This window comes from Grus americana, chromosome 1 (assembly GCF_028858705.1).
Source record: "Grus americana isolate bGruAme1 chromosome 1, bGruAme1.mat, whole genome shotgun sequence".
In the NCBI taxonomy this organism is placed as follows: domain Eukaryota; kingdom Metazoa; phylum Chordata; class Aves; order Gruiformes; family Gruidae; genus Grus; species Grus americana.
In genome coordinates this window covers 191,268,567-191,286,763 of record NC_072852.1, presented here as the reverse complement: position 1 = coordinate 191,286,763, position 18,197 = coordinate 191,268,567, and positions in this window count along the sequence as shown.

The following is an 18,197-nucleotide window of genomic DNA, read 5'->3' as shown; positions in this document are numbered from 1 at the left end:
GGTGTGAGCCAGAGCATCAGGATCAGGAGCCCAGACTTCAAATGCTTTGGGCATGTATTGCTGCTCAGATTAGTGACAGTTTAAATTAGCAAAACATACCATTTGTTAGTGCAAAAATGTATTCTTCAGCTAGGAACAGAAGCCCTGGGGTTTTGTTACTAGAAATTAGTATTTTGGCATAAAGCAAAACAAGAGCAATAAAAAAAAACCCTTTAAAATGCATGTGCTACATACTAAATTTACGCATGTAGCAGGAATTACCAACATAGCAACTGACTACTGTGCAGATCAGTGAATTGCAGAGTTGTGACATGCCCCTGTAGTATGTTCTTCCTGACCATCATATAATGGTTAGAGATGACTGCCTGTGGCAATTACAGTTGATTAAATACAGAATTTTAGCTTATCTGCTTAAATATTATCTTCAAAATAAAGTCCATATTAAGAAAACCTCGCTTACATAGAGACATGCAAAAGGAGCATGGTTATTTGTTTCTAATACATGCAAATGCTTGTCTGCAAGAACAACAGATTTTTTTTTTGTCATGCAGATGCATTTCAGAGCTTAGTTAGTAAGGTTTAAACTCTTCATATATTGTGTTTTAAGTTGACTGCTAAGATTTACAGTCCTGGGTTTTCTCTCTCTGGTTTTCTGTGTTTGCTATGTGAAAAGGACACTTTCTGTCCTGGGGACAAGGGATGACAAAAACAAAGGGAAAAGTTAGAAACCTACTGCTGCACTATATGCACAACAAGCATGGAGATTTGGTAAGAGTTTTACATATGTCATCTTGACAGCTACAGTGTGTGGCTCAGCTGGTGTGGAGCTACACGTATTTACTAAAGCCAGAAGGTGGCATCAAAGACTGTCTAACATTTGCAATAGAAAGGCCTGAAATCACACAGATGAAAACCTTTATTTTTGCTAAAAGCTAAAATAATATAACTGTGAAGAGTCACTGCCCCTTTATTAGTATTTAAAATTTGGGTTAGGCAGATTTCTGGAAATCTGTCCAGAGATAGGATCTAAAATATTATGACTCACTCATTCCAGATAAATTAATTTTTATGAATCCTTATGAATAAATCAGCTTGCTTGGAATACAGCAAATGTATAATCCTGTCCTAATACCAGTAAATTTGTAGTCTTGTGTACACATGTGCCTCAAATATAATATAAATTAATTTTAATCTACATCTGATGTATCACCTTAAATAATGCATTGATAGTTCCTTATTTCTTCTCCTCTACTTCTTCTGACTACTGTAGACTTCAAAGCTACAGTGTTTGCTTCTTTCTTCTTTACACAAGTTCAGAAGGTAAATAACCTAATTCATCTATGATAATCCTGAAGAATCATCCATCACATTATACCTTCTCTGTAATTCAAATCTTCCATTCTGCCCTCAGATCTGTCCCACATCTCCATGCTCTGTTCCTCTGCTGCCTGATTTCATGCTCTGTTCATCTGCTGTCTTGAATTTTTGAACTTGTACTACCGTTACTTCACAAAACTTAAATAGAAAGCTAGGTGGGGTATGAGGTTTATAATGTGTATTTAAGATTTACAATTTCCAAGTTTATTTTATTTTCTTCTTAGGGGATCTTACTAACTAAAGAATGTACAATTTTAATACAATTTCTAGGGTGTGTTTTTCACCCTGTTTTTGTGGCTTTTGAAGACTGAGGCGTACCTGAGCAAAACTTATTCACAGAAATACTAAAGCTGTCTGTCTACCAGCTCCTTTATCTAAGTTTATCCTTTTACTTTCAGTTATCCTCTATACCACCATACTATTCCTTCTACCTTTTTTGATATTAGCAATATTTAATATTTTGAGTTGTTTATCATGTCCTACTCTTAGTCATTCCTTAGCCAAACTAGTCAAATTTCTCCTAGTGTTCCACCATAAACCACCTATCTGTCTTCATCTTTTTTATATTGCTCTTCCAACCAATCTTCAGCTACTCAGTATCTTTCTAGCAATATGGTATTCAGGAACCGAGCCCCATAATTCAAGGATTTTGTGGTATTAAGTGCATAGTTACTTAGGGCAGTGTATTTTGCCTGCTCTGTCTTGCGTGCATCCGTGTGAAGAGCTGAAATGCAAGGATTAGGGAGCTGCAGCCTGTCGAGGAGGAAGCAAAGGGCCATCCGCATTCCATTCTTCAGCAGGCACGTGGAGAAAGCTCGTTCAGGCAAGTACCTGCTTACTCTGCATTAGGCACCACACTTGCATGTCAGTTATGAAGTATATTATCAGATAATAATATATGGTAAAGCTTGCTTTTTGCAATTATTTCAGAACAAGCGTGAAATGATGAGGTAGTGAAATATAATATTGGCTATGAAGTAATTATTTGGAAGCCTTTCAAGAAAAGCTGAAGGAGTAGTATTGTCAATTTTAGTGTTAAAAACCTGAGTTTGGTGATACAGTCTAAAAGAAACATTCCGTTGAGGTCTTTCGTAACAGGTCTTTTTTGGATTAACAGCTTTCTCCAACTGTATTGTAGTTTTCTGAAATCACTTGTCAGCAGAAATGCAACCCACTGACCTTACTAGATACTTTTCGACTTCTCCTTAAATTTCACAAAGAGCGTAGGAGTATCATCACTAAAGAACAAATATTTTCCTCACCTGCAGAACTACACTAGAATATCTGAAAAAATATTTCTTCTCTGCATACATGAGGTTGTCCCTCTGAGATCAGATACCAATGTGTGGCTACCAAAGATAAATGCTGGCTCGCTTATGATGGTCACTATCAAGGGAGAAAAAAATCAACTGACTTACTGTGGTGGGTCGACCTTGGCTGACCACCAGGTGCCCACCAAGCCGCTCTATCACTTCCCCTCCATCAACAAAACAGGGGAGAAAACACAATGAAAACCTGGTGAGTCGAAATAAGGACAGGAAGATCATAGAAGAATTACTGTCACAGTCAAGACAGACTCAACTCGGGGAAATTAATGTGATTTAATGCCAATTAATAACAGATTTATATAATGAGAAATAAGAACAAACCTAAAAACCACTTTCCCTCCACCCCTCCCTTCTTCCTGGGCTCAACTTCACTCCCCATTTCTCTCCCTCCCCCTGCTCAGCGGCACAGGGGGACAGGGAATGGGGGTTGTGGTCAGTTCATCACACGTTGTCTCTGCCGCTCCTTCCTTCCCAGGGGGAGGACTCCTCACACTCTGCCCCTGCTCCAGCCTGGGGTCCCTCCCACAGGAGACAGTCCTCCACCAAATTCTCCAACGTGAGTCCTTCCCATGGGCTGCAGTTCTTCACCAACTGCTCCAGTGTTGGTGTCTCCCACGGGGTGCAGACCTTCAGGAACAGACTGCTCCAGCATGGGTCCCCCACGGGGTCACAAGTCCTGCCAGCAAACCTGCTCTGGCGTGGGCTCCTCTCTCCTCAGGGCCACAGGTCCTGCCAGGAGCCTGCTCCAGCCTGGGCTTCCCATGGGGTCACAGCCTCTTTCGGGTGCCTCCACCTACTCTGGTGCGGGGTCCTTCATGGGCTGCAGCTGGAATCTCTGCTCCACCATGGACTTCCATGGGCTGCAGAGGGACAGCCTGCCTCACCATGGTCTTCTCCACGGGCTGCAGGGGGATCTCTGCTCCGGCGCCTGGAGCTCCTCCTCCCCCTCCTTCTTCACTGACCTTGGTGTCTGCAGAGTTGTTCCTCTCACCTCTTCTCACTCCTCTGTCTGGGTGCTCTTGCTCAGCAGTTTTGTCTTTTTCTCTTCATGATGAATTTTAGTAATGTCGTTAAGTGGCGGGGGGGGGGGGGGCGGCAGGAGACAGGGAGACACACAGAGATATTTTGTTATTATCAACTGAAATTAGCCATCTAGGCTAAACTACTCATTAAGTTAGCCTCTGCAGTTAACAGAGGCTTATATCTCTATAGAGCTATTTATCCTCTCTTAAGATAAACATCTAAGATTAGTAGGATAACTCTTTGCAGCTGGTCTATCTCTCTGTTGACTTTTGGACAATTAGTTTAGACTAAGAACTTGATCTTTGGACAGAAAAAATTAAGTGATTTGAATACCACCTGTAAATATTTGAGTCTTTTTATTTTTAAAAGAATACAGGTAGAAAATGTCTTTATGTCTAACATAACAGAAACAGCAAAGGTGGAGGCCCTCAAATTGCTGATACTCTCAGAAATAATCTCTTCACTTACACAGTTCTTCAGAAAGATAGAATTACTTTCTTTGAGGTTGATTAACCCATTTAAGTAGATTAACTTTAGCAGTACTATTGAAACAAGTAGGAGCTCCAGTTATGTGCTGGAAATTTGTACTGTTGTGACCTGTGCAAAGAAAATCTGAGATCAGTGCAAACAAACCAAGAGCTATAGGAAATAAGGGATGAGAGAAGGGAAATTAGCAGGGCAAGAAAAAAGGACAAACAAGATGACAACTAAGAAATTGACTTTGCCTTCTGAGCACGTTATAAACCAGTGTATATCAGATGCAAAAACAGGTCTACATTTTGTTTTCAGTGGTTATGCTTTGAAACAACCACTTTAGACAACACAGGAATCTTTTGTTATACGGTTCACTTCTGTCCAGTGTTTGTCGATGTGATCATTTTATCTTCAAAGTGAAGTAGTGGCACCTATTACAAGATGAACTGAAACATCAAGAGCCATGGACAGGGGAGAAAGGTTGAAACATGAATCATATAGCACACTGATTACTCGGGGTGAAAGAATGTGATAGGGTCTGACATGCAAATAATTGATTATAACAAAGCTGTTGACATACATCCACTTGCTTTCTTCCCACGCCTTGAAATTCCTCTCCCTCAAATTTGAGCATCCTGAGGGAAAAGAATATTTTTTCTTGCAACAATGGGACTTTTTCAGCCATTTCAGGGATGCTGGGATGAATCTTCTTGGCATTTGTGAAGCATGCTGGTATTTGTCTGGATTGTATATAAATGTTGGAGTCTAATTCTGCCTAACTGAGCAATGAGGAATAGCTGATACCGTCTAGCAGTTTTAGGATAGTTATGCTAGCAGCTTGGTTTGCTGAGATATATGAAATAATTCCTTATTTTTGGAAAGTCCCTTAAATAATTACCCAAACACTACAGTACTATCAAATTAGGCTTTACACTGGGTTGACAATTGATGTGATTATGTCCATTGATGATTTTCCTGAACACTTTAATCCTGTAACAAATATTACAATTCTGCCTTTGTCTGTCTTTCATGAAAGCAGGTTGGAGAAGAGTCATCCATCCGCTAGTCACCGGTATGCCTGCTCCCTTTGAGCAGACATGCAGGACGTTACTACTGGGGATAAGGTGCTTATAAAGAATTATAACAAAGGTACTTTTCTCTTTATAACACTGACAGTCTTAGGAAAGATGCCTTTAAACAGGCCTTTATAGTTAGAAAGATTTAAGTTGGTATCAATATTTTTTTCCTGGTACTCTATCATGACAAGCATTCTTTTGGTTAAATAATGTAATTCATGTATCACCTTAGTGACTGCATGCATTGCCTATCAAGCATTCAATAATTCCTGTAAGTACACATAAAAGGAAACTGCAGATACTTGTACACTCCAAGATTGCTTATCTGGAGTTCAAGTAAGGTCAAAATATACACGTTCCATGGGATGTTTTTCCCTGGCCAAAAGAAGGAAGGCACCTCATTTCACATGGGTTCCAGAGATTAATTTTGTGATTGAAATACCATCATGTTTTCAAGCTGAGTAAGTAAAAAACCAAGTTTCCCCTAGAAAGTTACTGAGAGATAAAAAAATACAAAATTAGAGTACCGTTAAATTCCAGAAATTATAATGAAAATGTAAATTAATCAAGGTTTCACTGGAAAATAAAATCAATAATATGAAGTTCTGAACTGATGCACTGGTGTAATAAATTCATCTTAAATTGCACAAGAATGAACAAGTTTAATTTCTTTTCAGCTGCTTCCTTCTTGAGGCACCCCAGCAAATGCTAGCTGATGCTCTACTCGTACTGCTCTAGCACAAAAATCTTGGACTATGAAGCCCATCTGTCACCCTAAAGAAACAGAAATCTTTTTAGTGGCCACAGGCTTTTCCACAACACAATGGACTTCTCTATTGCGGGAATGTTTGAGACACTGGGACATAGGTGACTGCTTCTTCCTGCCTATATGCATGGCACAAGTGGAGTGCAATACAGTCTGGGCATATGCTTTCTTAGAGGACTGACCGTTTGGTACCTCATGAAAGAGAGCATCTGAATTTGAGCCTGTTACTTTATTCTCTTGCTCCACCAGAATTAAAAACTGCCAAAAGATATTTAATGTTTTCACTCTGCGGGAAACTGCCAAGAACTCAGGGCAACAAGAATTTAAGTCTCTTCATGCTCGTTATGAAACATTTAACATGAAGTCTTGTTTTAAAATCTGTATTAAGAACCAAGGCAGCAGGAGTCAGAGAAAGAAATAGTTGGGAACTCTGAAATGAAGAAGAGCAATAACAAACAGAGCCATTTGTTAGGAATATTCCTTATTCCAATAAAGTATCATGTTCGGTGTTTAAAAGCATCACCATTTGGAGGTACTTAATTTCATGTGCTCAGGATATTTTTGCATCATTGCTAAATAAATTCTACTTTGATTCTAGGTGATATAAGCAGACAAACAACTATCATGATTACCTAGTGCATTAGTACAGTTGTAGCTTCAAAGAAACTCAGATTCAGAGATAAGGCACAGCACAGGGATGATGGACTCAAGAAGCATTGATAACATTTTGCTTGCAGAAATGTGTTACCAAAATGGCACCAGCTTTAAGGGAGGAATGGGTTTTGTTGTGCTGATGTTTGAGGTAGATCAGCAAGGAAATGCCATGCAATTCTCTTCTTCTGCTTTCCAGTGCGTGGTAACTGTAAGTAGCTCAGATATGGTCTCATTGAGAGAATGTTTCTGTTGGATTCTATTCATATTCTACTCATTTCTATGGTAGCTTCCACTACTGCAGGGCAGTAGGAACCACTGGCACACACTAGTAGGCTTGGACGAGCCTTCGAGCCAGTGGTGGCAAAACCTTTCATGTCATATGAAATGCCATGTTTTGGCATGCATGCCGGTTCTGACATACATGCCACCATTCTGCCTTCCCTTTGCTCTCTGTGATCTAAAAACTGTGCCAGGTTTAAATTAGCTGGAACGGGATAGACCGGAATAAGGAAAGATTAATTTGTTGATGAATGAAGGTAAGGCTTGTGTATTAATTAGGATATTATACATACATTTATACACATTGTTTCCTGCTTCTGTGATGTAACTATGTCATGTTAGTCAATGATTTTGCTGTTTCAGAACCTTTCCTTCTACTGTTCAAAATCCAAATTAAAAAAAAAAAAAAAGCTTTAGCTTTGTAGGTGGAGAGAAAATCTTGACAGTGTGAGAGAATACCCTAAAGGCCTCATAACCAGTGAGCAGATAATGTAAATTTAAAATGTTTTAATAAAAAGCTGTTGAGTATTAAATGTGTTTTTCAGTTGAGGGCCTCCTCAAAGTGTGTTTGACTCCTTAGGGCTGCCAGTGCTGAATAGGCTGCTTCTTACGCCAGCAACTGATTGCACAGCTACTACAAAAGGGCTGAGGTCAGAATCTAATTTGGTGTTGCAAAAGTGCCTGGATTGGCATGAGTTCCACTATCATCAAAATTATGAATCTGTCTCTATCTCATGCACTCATGATTTAGGCAACATAAGGCATTGTCTTGCCTTGCTTTCTAGAAATCCCATGCACATAGGAGGCTGGGCCATGTGTTGTATTCTCTGCTAAAAAACATGGTATAGGGAACAGACCTTGGGGAGTATCATCACATGCCATATGGCTGGGAAACTGATCCTTTTTTTTTTTTTTACCTTAGAGCATGGACACTCTCAGACTAGTCTAGGAGTGAAAGTTTCTCTGTGCCATGAGCCTTGAGAACCCTGGGAGAGAAAGGTGCCAAGTCCAGGCTCTCCAACATATAGGTCAGGTCCTCCAAACAGCAGCCTGGCTCTGCAGTGTTTAAGCCACCGGGACCAAGGCAGGGCACCACCACCCCATCAAGCATCAAGAGTGTCTGAATTCTTGTAGGAAGCTATTTCCATACATTGGTCATGCCTCTACCCCCTGATACTACCCTTGCAGATAAAGAAACAATTTACAATTTGCATTGCTTTGTGGCTTTTCCATTCTCTTCCGAGGATGGAATAGGTGAGCAAAAGGCCAGCACGGAAGGAGGCAAATGATTTAGAAAAGCAGACCTAGGTGAAAAGGAGGAAAAGGGAAAGGAGAACAAAGGTTGGATAGGTAAAGAATATAGCCACATATATTTTCTAACTGTCAGATTATTTAAGAGAAAACAGTCCTACCTTCAAACCCTGCCCATGGAAGTTTTCCATACAAAACAAATCATCAATGAGGCTTTAAGCCAAGGTCCATAAATCTACAATTGCCTTAGATCAATAGGTCTTCCACGCATCCCCAGGAATCTATATTTTTCTCTCTGTTTCCATATCCAGTTCTGTGTCCTACTGTGCCTGCACAGGGGAGGTAGAGGAGGATGGGGGCAGGACCTGTGTGAGTAATGGACTCAGGTACTGAAAGTCTACTTTCAAAGGTTTTCATAGTTTACAGACTATGCCACTGTGCAGGTTAGCTTGAGGTAAAGCTCTCATGGTTACGATTGTGCTCTGACTGTCTGTAATACAGTGGATTTCATGGTTCTCTGGGAGTTTTTGCCTTTTCTATAAGACTGTTAAATTTAGTTTGCTCAAGTGCTGCTAGTAATGGGGACCAGCAGGTACCTAAGCCACACAGTACCTTATACATACAGCTCCTGACCGCCGTACCCACAAGTACGGTCCCGTATGCCACCCCATATCCCACCGCTCAGTGCACAGCCTATGCTGTTAGGAGCTTCTTTTTTTCAAACAATAAATATTTAAGACAGTTCAATGAGCTTTGTTCAAAATGTATCCTGATAAATGGCAGTTTGGGAAGCAGAAAAGCCATTTTTCTAAAATTTAATCTTTACATGAAGTGTCTGAAAAGAGACTTAATCCAGAATGTTTATCACCTTCCTCACTTCTGTGCCTGTGGGGAGTCATAACCAAATATAAACTTTTGCCAAAACCAGAAGGATTTTATCATGTGTACCTCAGAGACTGCGGTGCCTGAATAATCACAGGCAGCTTGAGTGGACAAAGGAAAAATTAAGTGTGTGAATAGATTTCTACAGACAGGGAGATTTTTCTTTCTTTCTCTCCGTGAATGGTGGAAAAGTAATATTTCTTAAAATCCCTTCTTTTCTGAAAGATTGAAATTTTACTTGAGGAAAAAGCATGCAAAAATCTGACAACAAAGAAATGAATCAGCGAGTCTGCTTCGACACAGGTCTCCTCATTTATTGTCTCCACTTTAAACATGCTCTTTTCTTGCAGAAGAATTTTTTCAGGAGAGATTTATCTGCAAACACAACCCAGATACATGAATTATGTGATTAAAACCACTGATAGGTTTTGTTTGTGACTTGTCTGTGATTCTATGGAATGTAGGTATTTTACTGAATAAGGCTAATTGTTACGTTTAGGTGCCAAGTCTCTGTAATGCAATGAAAAGCTTTTCAATGGCAAACTGTAACTGAGCTGTCAGATGATAATAAAAACATTAATGTATATTGAAAACTGGAGAGGAAAAGTCTTTCCTTTCTCACTTGACGTGTTCTGAAATGTGGTTGTGGAAGTCATTCAGGTCTGAGCATTCATGCATGCACACTGAGCTCAAGATTCACAATTAATTCCCATTTCCACCTCCCCCACAGCCCGGGCTATCAGTTGTGTTTGTGCAGTTCGACATTAGTTCATAGCCTCGATATTGGTTGGTGCCCCCAGGCTGCAGCTGCAGCTGCTGGGCAGATTACTTGACTTACTCAGCAGCCCTGTCTGACACGGTGGGTATGGAGAAGGGAAAGGAGCTTCAGTGCTGTGCTACAGCTGGCAGCTCTGAGACGTTGCTTAGATCCTCCATGTCCAGAGGACCTCATCAGTTAAGTCTCCTGCTTGTCCCACAGGCCCTAATGATGACCACAAATGCAGAATGAAGCTGACTGAAAGGCCCTAGTGGGAGATCTTTGCCTTGTTCTGGTCAAATCTTGTTTCACAGGAACTCTCAATGACCTATTTTATCTTTATTTGTTGCAGTCTGCTGCTATCTCTAGTGAAATGAGGAAATATGCCTGAAGTGCCCTGTGTTTTCTGACCCACAACCGTGCCGTCCTACTTGTCAGAAAGAAGGAACTCAGCATCTGATTCACGTGCTCTGACTGCTCAGATCTTTAGGAACCCATAAACGTATTGAAACACATTAATACAATCTGTCCAATGTTAAAGACAATGCAATTATGACACACATTTTAAATCATTTTGGAGACATAAAATCCACATTTATTTTAGCCCTTAGCAATTTTAAGGAGTTTACTCTGACTTCAAATCATAACTTTTTCAGTAAAAAAAGATCTTCATTTACTATGATAGCAGAACTTTTCTTAGGAAGCAAACCATGGAGCAGAGAAGTGTGTGATTTGCAAAGAAGCCACAAAGCAACTTTATTTGCACTCTGAGTTGAGGACAGTGTTTGGAGTTATGCTATACAGGCTCAGAGTCAAATGCCCAAAGACAGAGCTGAATCTAATGTAGTTGTACGCATACCCCATACTGTTGAATTTGACCTTCAAGCTATGCACAGAAATATCAGTAAAAAATGCCCCCACAAATAAACTCCTAGCTTTGTGTAAGATTGGAAACTGCCTGATCATGGTAATTACAGACCACACAGCTTGTCTTCATTCCCATTCAAGAGAGAGATTTATTAACAAAGCGATCATGTTTCAATAAAGACAGAAAGAACTCCATTTCATGTTTTATGTCCTTCTTGTTTTATGGCCAAAGGTCCTGTGGGGCAGGAATTTTTCATCCAGAAAAATAAAGCTGATGCAAGATAATTTGTCCTTCTGACAGACGTCCTCCTTCAGTTCTCTCTTAGTAACTTATCTTGAGTTGCTGAGGTGACAGACACTTTATTTTGCCATAGGTCACATGTACAAACTAGAAATCTCATCCATAGTTATTTGAAGTTAATAGGATTTCTTTGCTGGGTGTTTGCTCAGGCTATGTTACAGAAGACACTGAGTCTCCATGAGGGAAAGTTATTTCAGACTAGGGGAACTTGACCGGCCTTGCTGTTTCTCTATCTGAGAATCAAGGACACCATCCTGTGACCAGGCAAACGTACCTCACTCCCAAGCATGTAGTGACAGTATAATTTGAATTCCACTTGGGTGAATCAGAGTAACTTCACTCAAGTCAATGAATGTGCATGAGGAGATGGAAACTCTATATTTCTCTTCATATGATTTGATTAGAGTGATACAAGTGTCTGAGATGGGATTCACATAATATGACTTTGACCATCCGCAAGTTACAGCCTCTGTGGTGGTAATGAGCTCACAGGATAGGTAAGTGCCTGCAAGAGGTTAATGTGTCCAAGCTCCCCTTACAGGTACAGGACACCTAGTTATCATCAGTGCAACCTAGAGAGGGATTCAGCTGAGCAGTCACTACCGCAGGATGAATTTACTTGTTCCATTACGGCTTCAGTGACTATATTGACTAGATTGTCCTTGATTATGATGGGAACTTAGGCTCCTGGCACACGTGGGCAGTGATATATAGACACCAAAATACAAGTGTTTCGGCCCGTGAGCTGGTCCCATTCGTAGTCTTAGCTAGTCTTCCTGGCTTTTTCTCTAGTAAGTAACGATAGTGAAGTTCCTCTTGAGGTTAACTCATTTTTTCTTAAAACCAGAGGCTTTAAAAACAGTACAAAACAAAACAAAAGGTACCACTACTGGTTATAAAGGAAACATAGGCATGGCTTAGCCTAGACAACTGATTTTTTAAAAGCTACACTTAGGTCAACTGGATCCTAATCCCAAATATTTGTGGCAGTTTTGTAAACCGGATGCTTGCGAGCATGCAGAACTAAGAAAACAACGTCCTAATGACAGCAGCCCAGTAACTCCACGGTGCTGCTCTTTTACCAGCATAATATCCACCACCAGCTATCAACTTGTGTGCTCACATGAAGTCAAGTTTACTATGGCCCTGTCCCCGTTGCCAGCGAAGCCACAGGGCGATACGACATGCTCTGGCATGGGTCAGGCTGGTATGCAGGACAGCTGCCGCATTGCCCCACACCAGAGCCGAGCAAGGCACTTCTTTGAAGATTTTCCCACTTTGAAAAAGCCCGGTCTCCATTGCCTCCCACTCGTACCCTGCCAGCCGTTGTCTTCCACGCTACTTTTAGCAGCAGATGTGATGAGCGTTGTGCGGTCAGCCAAATACAGCACACGCGAGCAGGGATCACCCAGGCAAAGCTGGCAGCCCTTGGCATCCAAAAGGCCAGTTTTTGGCACACGGGTTTTGTTACTGATTTGTCCGTTTTCTTTCTCTGTCAGAGTCTGTGCTGTTTATCTGGACTCTTTATCAGGTAAAACAGCGGAAAAAAAAAAATCCATGTATTATAATAGTGAAGCTTTCCTCTCTTCTGCTGCATCCTATAAAATAGCGCATTTGATTCACAACACTGCTATGCTGTGCTATTTCTGGCACGTTAGGTTAAGTTTGGACAAAGTTACATGTGATCTACAAGCCATAAAGGCAGGAAATAACTTCTGGTTTATATTTGACTTCATCGGTAAATAATGTAACAAAGATTTTATGGGAATATATAAACAACATGGCAATATTTCTGATAGCAAAGAATCATCTGGGATTTTAAGCACTGCCAGCAGTACAGAAATATCCAGCAGGTGAATGTTAGGAATGAATGTTATTCTTGCTCTTGAAGTCATTTTGAGGATTGTTAAAAACAGTAAGCGACTTTGAAAGCAAGTACAAAAGCCAGTCCTGACATTCATCTCCTAGATGTCCCTGTCATACCAACACTGTTTAAAACCATAGCGCTCAGACTTGCTCTGTCAGAGCAGTGAAGCTATTGGTGTAGGAGAGAAGAGGATCGTGGCTTGCTAAATTTTACACATCTTGGAGAGGCTCTCAGTCTCTCTTATGAAAATAAAGATTTACCAATTTCCTTTGATAACTAATACCTGATAACAAATATGAAAGAAAAAACTTTCCTTTTCATAGCATGAAGGGACATTACTTTTCATAGCTGTGTGTGAAAAGGCTGATGTAACACCAGTGACAATGAAAAATAAGGGCTAAGGAATTAAGACATTCAAATGTCTTTTCAAATGACTTGAAGAATGATTCATCTGTTTAAAAGCTAGGCTTTTCTTGTGAAATGTACAAGTCTTTCTTTTTGTCTTCTGAGTCATTCATAACTTTTGCAGGTTATCCATAGTTCTTTTGCATGGATCTTGTTAGAGACAGCTTTGTTGAATGTTAATAATGGCACAACTTAAAGTAAGAGGCCAAACTCACCCCATTCCCACTGTGTGCAGCCGGATTTTACTGGGATACTTCTGCCTGTTTCGCACTTTGGCTTTCACCCCTTCTCCTCCATAGCTGATAGTGACAGCAGGAGGACAGCTGTAGGCTGGGGTCCCTCAGAGAAGTCCTATGAGACAGACTTTGGGACAAGGGGCTCCTAATGCCTTGTCTGTGGAAATTATTTTACAGTTTCTTCCATCACCCTTCCTAGCCTGAATAATATGCCTTCTCTCCTGGTACTTCCAAGACAACAAGCGTGATCCACCCCATCCTACCCTGAGTACAGAAAAGCCTGTGAAATACTACTTGGTGTTGAATTCCAGTGGGATGCACTTCAGATGTGAATGAATGCCATCTCACTGCTTTGTGAAAAGTACTCTTCAAATACTTGCCAAGAATCGGCCTTTTATAGCCAAATTTTCATTTACACTTTTCAGGGGCAATGTGCAAAATGCTACTACCCTTCACTAGGCTACTTGCAGCTGAGCTGTCAGGAGTAGGATGAAGCAGGGATGAAGGCCTGGAGCCCAGGGAAAAGCAGCTTCCTATTGATGATGGTAACGATAAGCCATTATTGCTGATGAGCTCGGCGTGGAGCTGGAGCGAAGGGGCCTGGCTGCTCATCAGGCTGAAGGTGCAAGGCGTTAAAGGGGATTAAACCAGCACAGTCTCTACCAGCCTAATCCATTTGGCACCAATGAGCTGCAGGGAGGCCTGGATGCTTTGTGCTTATGGCATTTATAAGGAGGCTTAAAAGAAAAGAAGTAGTCAGTTTAGTTGCTATGGAGGCTTTTGGTGGTAATTGACTTTTGTGATCCTTCCTGACCCCCCTCCCCTTCTCTTTTTTGTAATTGTTGATTAGAAACTGTGTTCCACTCCACTTTAATGCCCACAAAGCATAGGAAGCCTTTATCTGAAAAACCAGGGCTTTAGGGCAGTACAAGGGCTTGTGAATATGCCGTGTACGGTCAGAGCACTGCTGCAGCACTACCTTTGCTCTGATTCTGCTAAGGCAGCCCAGCTTTGTTAGGCGATGGAAACACTCTGTGAAATTATCTGAGGCTGAGATTGGATCCCCATACCCTTTTCCAGTATCCAGAATGCAGTGTACTATAAATTCAGGAAGGCAGCTTTCAGTGGTGGCAGATGTCTTATAAGGAGGAGGGAGCAGTGAGAGGAAGTCATGTCTTCTACAGTGAATTTGTTGCTGATGGAGACAATTTCTGTTCTGAATGTGGCTGATCCAGTTCAGATGGCTCCTGATCCCAGTCACATGCTGGAGACAATAATGAAAAGCTGCTTGTGTCTCAAAGGAAAAAGAAAACATTATTCTGTGTAATCTGTGGATAGAAACAGTCTCCTCCTGGAAAAGGTCAGAGGAGGAGCCTAACTTGGGGTGCTCTTACTTACCTGGGGAAGAACTATCCCTGTCCATCGACTGAAACCAGTGCAGAGAGTTTATGTTGCAGTCGCCAGTAAAGATACACCCAGCAGTGTCTCCAGGGAGAAATGTAAAAGCAGATTTTTTTTTTTTTTTTTTTTTCATCTGCAGTCAGCAGTGAAGAATATGTAGTGGTTTATCTATTGAACAGCAACTTTCTGGAAACAAAAGGATTTCTGTTTTTTAGAGCACTGGATATTTGGTCGTCATTTTTTTCTTTATTACTTCAATGCATAAACCCAAAAGGTGACACAGTTCAGACTGACTCCAGCACATACGACGTGTGTGTTATTCCCTTAATCAAGCTATTGCAAAGAACTGAAATTGCAGTGTCAGTAGGGACGGTCCTGGAGTAGTGCAGTGTTTACTAAAAGGTAATTTTTAGGGATTAATGTAACAGTCGCACTGAAGACCTTTCCTCTTTTCAATTTTACTTCTGACCTTTCCTGTCTGAACAGAGTTTTCTGATTAAGTTTGTGAAGGGTGTAACACAAAACCAGTACATTACTCCATTGGAACAAGAAACCTGTTAAAATAAAGCACTGGATATATTTATTTGTAAGCCGAGGAGAACAGAGAAAGACAACATAAAAACCCCACTAAACAAGCAAAAACCCAGAGGCAGGTTTTTTTAGAGGCAAAGCCATTTGAAAGGCTTTCATTTTTCTTTGCTTTTGGAGTTACCACTGTGGATGTGAAGATAAGAGATCATTAGACCTACATCAGTATGTGGCATAAGGGCTGCTCTTCTGTAGCACATCAAGCATGCAATAACCTAACCAAAATTCCCACAGAGGTTAAACAATAGCCTCCTGTTTGGCGTTGCCTCCGGTTCATTTGGTAGAAAATGTATAACCCAAGTTTTATCAGATTCAGCTATAAAGACGAGGTGCTCAATATTTCCTGTGCTAAGTGGAGTTCTTTGATCCATTATCCTGCTAATTACCAACGGGGTTGACCTCTTCCTGGATTTAACTGCTCTCGCCCATTTTTTTCTGGCTCCCTGTATTTGCTTAATTAGACGCAGCCATGAATGCTCCCACAGTTCAAGCTGTCTTGAAGCACTTTGGCTTGTTTGTGTGGATCCCGCACCCCCTGAGTAGAGAGCCAGACTTGCTCGAGGACCAGATTCAAAGGCTGGGGAAGTCAAGGGGAGAGTTTAAGTCAAATGGCCAGAGCCTAGCAGAGTAAACAAAACCCAGCACCAGTCCATGGAGCGTAACTGGAGGCAGGCCAATTTGTACAAGCAGAGAATTTGGCCCAAAAGTTTACCTTCTAATCTTCAATTCATAGTAGCAATGTTTACGCAATGGACACGAGAAAGACTGAATCTGGCCCTGTGTACATGACACGCTAAAGACAAAAATGTTTCACTGTCTTTGAAAATGTTTCCTTGTCTTTGCATGATACATGTGCAAAACTTTGTAAGAGAGCTTATTTTAAAGAATATTTATTGCTGCTTTTTAATTACTTATAGACTTGTAGACAACTGATCTGGAAGGAACACCGAGAAGTGGCTCAGTCCCAGCCTCAGCCCCAGCGAATGTGCCTGTGTCATTTCTGACATATATTTATCTACGCTACTTTTAAAACCATGATAGAGACCCCCTTCTCGTTTAGCGATCTATTTCTGCACTTCCCTGTGCTAACACTTAGATTTTTCCCCCCCTTATGTCCGTGTCTCCGCAGCTGCAATATCAGCCCATTAACTGTTATCTTCCCATTGAATAGGGAAAATGATTTAGTCCTTTCTTTTTTTGCGGTATCCTGTTATATGTTTGAAAATGGTTATCATGGTGTCCTATATTCTTCTTTTCCTAGACTAAACAAACTTCTCTAAGTCATCTTTGTTTCTATATCAACCCTGGCAGTGTGGAGGACAAATTTGTAGGATCTCAGTGGAGCAGAGCTCGGGCTGGACTGAATCACTAAAGTTCATGTGAAGGCCTTGTCGTCTACAGGAAGCAGAAAGAGCCGCTCCTTTTCACAAGTGTTGAATGTCTGCTAAAACCTGTAGCCTGTGAACAGGCAACTGCCTGGCCAGCTGGTTTTGCTGATAGTTCATGGAGGAGCCACACTGCTTTCTTCTCCTAATTTCGTTAGGGCTCTGGGCACCCTGAGGCATGTAGGAAGGCAAAATCCCTTGTAGAAACACTACATCAGTTTGCACGCTCTTAAACAAGATGCATTAATGGGGAGAACTACACAGGCAGTGACCCTTTTAGTGCTCCCCTGCCCTGAAGAACCAGACAGAGATGGAATCAGGATCTTTCTTCCATGAGGGATGCAGCCATGCAGGTCAGTCCTGCCATCAGGAATTGGATGGATTGTGTCATGTTTCACCTTAAAGACGGACTGTGAGAAATTCTTCTCCAATTACTTTCTGGAAGACAAGACCTGAGGTAGACCTGTTATAGCTAAATCTAAATTGTACAGGTCAGGGGGAGGGAAGCAGAAGGCAGGGAATGGAAACGAAGAGCAGAAAAAGCAGAAAGTCTGTTTTGAAATTTTATTTTCTGCTTGGTTATGTCCTTGGTCTGTTTAAACGCACTTAACATGAGTATTTTCCTTGGAGAATGAGGCACAGACTACATGTTATAGAACATGCATTTTTCCTTTCATTAAAGTTAACATTATTTTTCATTATTGGGCTTTCTTGATTCTTGCAAAATTAGGTGTAAGTATTCAGTCCACCTATTCAGTCCAGTTTTGTGTGTGAACTTATGCTGAAAAAAACTTTTCTCAAAGCTCAGGATATATCAAAGGAATTGTTTGAGATAGCCACACTGCTGAGGGTTAAAAATGGAGTGTTTTAATGTCTTCAAAGTACGCCTTTGGTTTATTCTGTCTCAGCTTCAGACTGGAAGCATGGAAAGTTCATAGTTGGCCTCGGTCAGGATTTGGATTTTTTTCCTTTCACTACGGTGCAGATATTATTTCAAAAGTGTTTCTCAGTTTTTTCATATTTTAGGGAACCCGTATGGTTTCTCACATCATGTGCTAGCTATTTCTTTAGAAAACTGTACCTCCTTTTATGAGTTTTCCAAAGTCTGTAAAAAATTGCTAGAAAACAAAAAGCATGTTTATGATTTTACTCTGTGACTATCAAATGCTCTGAAAGACATGCTAAAAGATGTGGGATTCACTTCCACAAGCAACTTCCACATGCACATCTCTTTTCATCCATAGATCTCAGCGCTTAGAAATACAAGGTATTCCCTTATA